This window comes from Notothenia coriiceps, unplaced genomic scaffold (assembly GCF_000735185.1).
Source record: "Notothenia coriiceps isolate Sejong01 unplaced genomic scaffold, NC01 NC01_scaffold00022871, whole genome shotgun sequence".
Lineage (NCBI taxonomy): Eukaryota > Metazoa > Chordata > Actinopteri > Perciformes > Nototheniidae > Notothenia > Notothenia coriiceps.
In genome coordinates, this window is record NW_011355572.1 from 1 (window position 1) to 7,500 (window position 7,500).

The following is a 7,500-nucleotide window of genomic DNA, read 5'->3' on the forward strand; positions in this document are numbered from 1 at the left end:
AGCTATAGCTAGCCAGATATATTAAATAAACACTTTGTCATATAATCTAAATGTAATGTTTTTTAGCGTTACCTGGTGATTTCAAAGAAAGCTCTCTGGGAAATCTTGACTTATTGTTCGACATGAAGCTAGAAGCTACCTTACAGTACACAGTTTGATCCTGAGTGCAGCCAGTTAAAGTGTTTCATAGTTGGCTTAGCTAAGCATCAACCTAGCACTGAAATATATGGATGCTATGTGACAGTATTTCTGAGAAAAAGTCAGCTGAAATGGTGGCATAGTTGACACTGCTTACGTGTCAACAGCATGTTTGAACGTATTTGCAGCATAGATGTATAATAAGAACAGTGTAAATAAGTTGCAGCAGTAAATGTGGCTGTTAGGCCACTGACGTTGCCATAACAACACCTGAATTTAAATGTGCAACCTCTTTTTGTGACAGATTTTTGCAAGAAATTATAATTCTTCTGAATGATATTCCTATGGACAGCTAGTTTCTATGTGAACATTATGAGATGGACAGCCAAAGAGAATACATGAAAAACAGTTATGAAATAATATATGACAAAAGAAGAATACAGTTTAAGTGACTTGTAAAATATCCATAAAGAAAAATCAATTTACAGTTCTGTTTTATATGGGTGTTGAGAGATGTATCCATAGATCTCTTAATTTTGCTCTCAAAGTGCACCAGATTGATGCTTTTAACTTCAATATTAAAAAAAAAAAATCTTCCCGGGGGAGCATGCCCCGGACCCCCCTAGAGGAGGTTAGGTCCACAGTGTTTACATGCTTATTTATACAATATGTGTGCTTATGCTAACATCATAAGACAAAAGTTGGTTCTGTGTTGTGTGTATTGAGAACGTGCTAGAGTGAGGGGGGCCCCCAAGCCAAAGCTCGCCTAGGGCCCCCAAAAGTCTACGGCCGGCCGTGTTTACAGTCTCTGCATCTTAGCATATGCCTCCAGTTTCATGGTGGATCTGTAAATCATGTAACCCATGGAGAACGAGCTGTGACTGCTCATGTCTAGCTCTCAGCAATCACACAGAACAAAGGTCACCATGACAGGTATAACTAGAGAGAGAAAACATTCCCATTCAACCAGCCCATAACACACGCACCAAAACACACACACCAAAACACACACACACACACACACACACACACACACACACACACACACACACACACACACACACACACACACACACACACACACACTGTCAATTAGCGGAGCAGCAGCCATTCCTCTGAATGCCAGCCTGTTTCTGTTTATGCTGCACAGTGAGAACGAGCCCTCAGGTGACACACACACACACACACACACACACACACACACACACACACACACACACACACACACACACACACACACACACACACACACACACACACACATATACACACATATGCAGGTTCATTAGCATGCTAATTGGAGGTGAGGACAGTGTGGTGTGGAGGTGGTGCAGAGCAGCCCTAGTGTATTAATCACAGGCTCTGAGACACCAGCTGACTCCCCAACCTCGTCTCAGCCCCCTCACCCAGTTCCCCCCTCCCTCACCCCTGCACCTCCCTCCACCCAGTCTGCCCACCTCCTACTCTCCCTCTGAAGCCGGCCTCCATGACTCCCTGCCCTGCTGGTAAAGGGAGCTTCGGTGCACAAGGAGCGCTATGTGTTAACAGGTTCATTAAGACTAAACACTGGAGGTTTTCTTTTGTTTCTTTTTTTCTCTTTGGTCCAAACACTATGACATATACATACAACATACATTTCTCATGACCTGTCATTATGTTATGTTTATTGGTAAATGGTAATGAAATACAGTAGTTAATTTATCTGTGACATTAGGCTACAGCTAAGATTGAAGACTGTCATTCAAAAATAGATATCCACCATTACAACATTTGATATCCAATCAAATTGGCAGAGTAGGAGTCTTTGCTGCTTTAAAGCACAGTGGGCAAATTAATTTAAAGGCAATTTTTTTTATATTTGTTGAAATTCTCACAACGCAAATCATTACATCAAATGCTCAGATGACTTTACCGATGTCTACCTACCTACCCACGGACCTGCGTTCACCAGAAAAACACTGTTTGTGTTGCTTGTGAAACCAAAAGGCAACATGTATTAATTTTAAGATACTTAAATATGTTACAGTATTGAATTAACTTCCATTTTGCACATAACCTATGCCATAACTGAAGTTAACCAATGTAACCAACATACCTTTCAAGCCAAGGAAAGATATTTTTTCTAAACCTCACCAAGAAGTTCTGTTGCTTAAACGTTTTAAAGTGACGCCAAAAGATCCTGATCAAGCGTCCGTATTTTTTGAGTTTGGAATGATAAGAGGTTGGGTCTCTGCTAGCGTTAGCAGTTAGCATTAGCTGTTAGCTATGATAACAAAGTGATGCAATCCTCTCACCGAATTTCGATTGTGGACTCGTGTTCTAGCAATATAGTCAGACAGTGCACTTTCATGTGTTTATGTGGATTGACTTAATAAGAGTTCATTGTTTTGGTTGAATACTTTCCATTCTAGCTTACCTTCAATGATTTCTCCAAAGTTGCCTCCCACCCTTTAGTTTCTTCCCTATAGGCAGATTGTGCTTTAAGTCGTATGAAATGCATTTTAATTTTAATTATCAATCCACTTTGAATGTGCCTAGTATTAAACAGAGCTGATAAATAAATATATGAAAAGCTCCAGTGTTACGCAAAGCATAGAGAGAGAGGGAGAGAGAAAAACAGCCAATTAAGCAGCCAAAAGTAACCTGCTGTTACTGTAACAAGGGACCCTGATAACACAGTAATAACAGGCTAATCGTATTTGGGTTCAGAAACCACAACATGCTAATTCAATTAGCTTAATAAGCCCCTGTAGATAAAGGGCTTGTTTCGGCTGTCGTGATTGGCTCAGGGTCCCAGGGAGGTGGGTCCTCTGGGGCAGTACGTCTCAGCATCCGCCGCCACCAGTAGACAGGGAACTTCCGGTAGGCTATGCTAGTTTATTGTTCGCTGTGTGTGTGTGAGAGAGAGGTGTGTATGCATTTTTTTTCTGATGCTTTGAAACATGTTCTACCTTTGAGGAGTAGAATTTGAGGCTTGCATTTTCCTAATCCAAGTCAAAGTGGAGGGTTTTCTTTTTTTCTGTAACACACAAGTTTCTCCAAAGATATGAATCCCCACTTTTATAAACTGTGAAACCTCTTTATCAACAAGTATCAACAACAAGGAAAGAAGTTGCTCGTCCCTTGGAACTTTCTTTATTGTTTGCCTAAACAAACAGGCAACACAATGCCGAACAAAACCATTCTCAGCCTATTGTCCTGGTGCTGTGTCTCAGTTCGCTCTGAGCGTCTGTCTCAGCGCGGGCTCTTTGTGTGGAGACGCATAGAAAGGCATGGCAGCATTGTTTCTGAGGATGAGAATGGGACTGTTACAGTGGAGAGAATTGGCAGCTGAGCCCAGCGAGGAGATTCTCCATACAGTATTAGGGAGAGGGATCACGACGCTCCACCGCCGTGCTGGCCCCGCTCACCCAAAACACACACACACACCCCCCAAAAACTAGACACACAGCCTCCCTCCCCTTCTATGTGAAATCTGCATTCTCTCTTAACCCTTTGTTTCTTAGCAGACGAGCTAATCTGTTTACGGGTGTTTGTGAGGGCGCCTTTGTTTGCACATATGCGTGTGCACACATACATACACATACATTAATCTGCAGGCCACGAGCCAGCTGACACCAGCAGAATATAACACCAATCCCCACAGACTCTCTCCTACACACACAGTCTTTCTTTATTTTTCCTTCCTCCTATGTTCAGATGTGTACGCTTGTGCATGCAACATGCGACAAAATGCATATTCTGCCCAGCTATAGAAAGTGGGGGGATGGTGCATCTGATCAGCAGTACGTAAAGCAGATAAGAGAGGAGGCAGTGTCAAATGAACGGAGGCAGTGTAGGCAGAGAGAGGATGGTGTCTGGAGGCAGAGGGCTGCTGTAAACAACACAGCTCGTATTTAAAGAAGGATTTGTTCAGACGCGGAGGCCACAGCTGGATCTGTACTGTACACATCAGCAAAAAGAAAACACACATACTCCCTCTCTGACTGGGCCCCGTTCCTCCTCACACCAGCTCGATCCCCTTCATCAAACGTCACAGCAATTTGAGAGATTAGACAGTGCGGATTAGACACCACAATGCTGCCTCTTTTTGAAGCGTTGCATGCCTTTGTGCTCCATTCTTTCCACTTCTTTCATTTCATAAGACTATATTATACCAAGTGGTGGTAAGACTCTCACATTCACAATAACGGCGCCATTTGCTGACTATACGGGATATGTGTGAGTAATTATGTAAGAAGTAAACTCTTTTAGCTGGTTTGCTTATTCCACCTTGCACTGGCACAGTTGGTTATTGGTTGGCCTATCTAGATTTCCCTGCCTATACTTCTGCACTGATTAATGACACACACACACACACACACACACACACACACACACACACACACACACACACACACACACACACACACACACACACACACACACACACACACAAAGGCACGTGCTCTCAACACCAGCTCCCCTCTCACCAACTTAGCAGTGCTATTAGTAATGATTGAACCCTATCCAGTGGATGTAATATATTAGCAGGGAGATTATTCTGACGTTAAAACATGTTCCCTGTGCTGACAGCATCATCAATCACCCTCACACTGCCTGTAGAAGACTCACACACTGGACATAATTGCTTCAGCATGGGGTTGGGGAGAGGGAGGGGAGGAGAGGGGGGAGGGAGGGAGGCGGGAGGCTGAGTAGAAGGAGAGTGTGTGAGATTTAATGTACGTTTGTATTTGCATGTTAGGCGTACAGGCAAGTGCAGCACTGAGAATAAAAGGACACGGCACTGACTAAACTGGCATTTGATGATCCAGATTAGTCCAAAATGAGCTTTAATCTGAGTCATTGCTCAATTTGAATGACTCAAACAATTATTTCCGATAACCTAATGGGACTAAATGTCTCTTTAACTAGCTGCCTCTTGAGGATGAGTCCCATGCAGGTGGATAGAGCTTATTTTCTTTGCTTGTTCATCGAATCTCAAAAGGTGGAAAACATATTCAGAGCATTTTCCTAAGTAAAAGAGGAAAAACCACTTCTAATAGTCCTGCATACAAAATGTTACTTAAGTAAAAGTATATAGTTATAATCAGCAAATTATATCAAAGCAGCGTTTATTATTTTTGAGGCAATTGGGGGTAGTGCGACAAGCTCTACAGACAACATCGTCTTGGAGTTTCTTAAGGTGCCTGTAGCTGCTGCAAACACTGGTGAGAGTGAATCCAAACTGAAAAGTACGGGGCAGGAAAAAACAACGTGCTGAAAGACGCTTAAACGCTCCCTAGAAATAGGACGCTATTTCTATAGAGTATTTTAACGTCTTTCAGCAAGTTGTTGTTGATTTGTCTGGGTTATTACAGATGTATTCAGGCAGCGTGTGAATCTTCTTTGCATGTAAACATGTTCTAGTAATACCCAAAGAAGTATGAACCAGAACATTTGTATGAAAATGAAAATATTTACTATAACAGCTTTAAAGTCTTAAACAAAAAGCAAAAGTTCTTATTTTGCAGCAGAACTGCTCCTGCGAGTGTTAAATTATTACCTATTAGGATTACTATTACTGATGCATTGTAGTTGGTGGTAATCTGAACTCCTTATTACGCAGCTGGATTTTTGAATCTATTACATACAGTATAATTATACTTATTCGTTTTCCAAGGAACAAGAAACAAGGTAAGTAAGGGATACAATATTTGTCTCTAAAAGGTTGTTGAGAAGTCGGATTAAAGAAAAATATTCAAATATAGGCAGTGTAGCTATTAATCATTTATTTTTGACTGCAGTTGTAATGACTGTTTCTATAGCAGCTGCAGCTTGTAGGTGACTTTCACACAGTGGACAGAACTTCTTCCCTTTTATTTCATCTGTTTTCCAGCATGTTCCCAACCCTGCTGTTTAGCTTTGCTCTTACCTGCCTGTGATGTTACTTTCTCATCACTAACACAGTATTTTCATGCAGCTCACGGCTGAAAAAAAGAAGAAGAAAAAGAACACCACGGCTTGCAAAGCCCACCTCTGTATCTCTGTTATCTGATATAATCCATGCTATTCCATGCTGCTTATTCTCCTTCCATAGCTGCAACCACCTCACCCTCTCTGTCTCTCTGTAATGTGATCCAGTGATTAGTATTCTGCTCAGGCGTTAGGATGGAAAGCAGAGTGGCTGCCGAGAGGTGTCCTGAATCACATCACTCATATTCCACTGTGGCTGCATGCGTGTGTGTGTATCTGTGTGTGTGTTTCAAAGAGTGAGAGTGAGAGAGTGAACCAAATCAATCTTTTATCACCGACCAGCCACTAAGTGTTGCGTGTGTAAGCGTCACTCTGCGTTGTTTAAACACACATTTACCATCTAACTGAGCTGCTGCACTGCCATTTGTCAGTTTTCCCTCCCTACTTGGTGTGTATGTGTGTGTGTGTGTGTGTGTGTGTGTGTGTGTGTGTGTGTGTGTGTGTGTGTGTGTGTGTGTGTGTGTGTGTGTGTGTGTGTGTTGAGTTTGTGTGTTCGCACACATGCCAAGGTCAACCGCACCTCATCTCTTCTAGCTGGTAAACGCAGACAGTCCTTTCACATGTGCACTGCTGAAATCCATCCTTTATCATTTGTTTAGCACACAACGTTTGGGAAGTTATGTTTGTTTGTTTCATCTGATATAAACCATAAGAGTCACATTTCTGTTTGCACTACACACTAATTAGTCATCTGGACCAGCTGAATATACCTAACTAAACATAAATAGTCTGCTGTTGTATTCAGTAAGGTTACAGTTTAATAGTTGTGTTTTATAATCAGTGTTAATATGCTATAAAATACCAAAATTAGAAATAAAATGTTTTATAGCTGTATGAAATACAAATGGGATGGAGTTGGAACATTTCCTGACAGGCCAACAAGGGCATAAATTAAACGTTCAGTCCAACTTCTCTGCCTCTGTACGTAGTTCTTTTTTAAAATCAGGGGATACTAAGAGGGTGGAGAATTTGCTCTTGTAGGCCACAGCACGTAAACTGTTCCAGGGCCGCACCCAGATGTAGGCCTACGTGAGATTCAGTTTTTGTCCATGGAAATCTCTACTGGGAAATTACTTTTTAGTTTTACCTTTTTGTATAAGTTTATACCTGAATATAATGTTGTGGCATCTGTTTAACGTAATAAAGAATTATTACGCCATATAAATATATGATTTCCAACAAAACAGTGTGCTACGGAAATTAAGCTCAACAGAGCTAAACATCAAGCCAAGCTGAAGAAGCTGGACTTTGTGATCTGTAAATTCTTAAGCATCAAACAAATAGACAACTAAATAGACACTAAAGCAAGAGACATACTATGTTCATGTACAGCTATAGCTAAAGTGA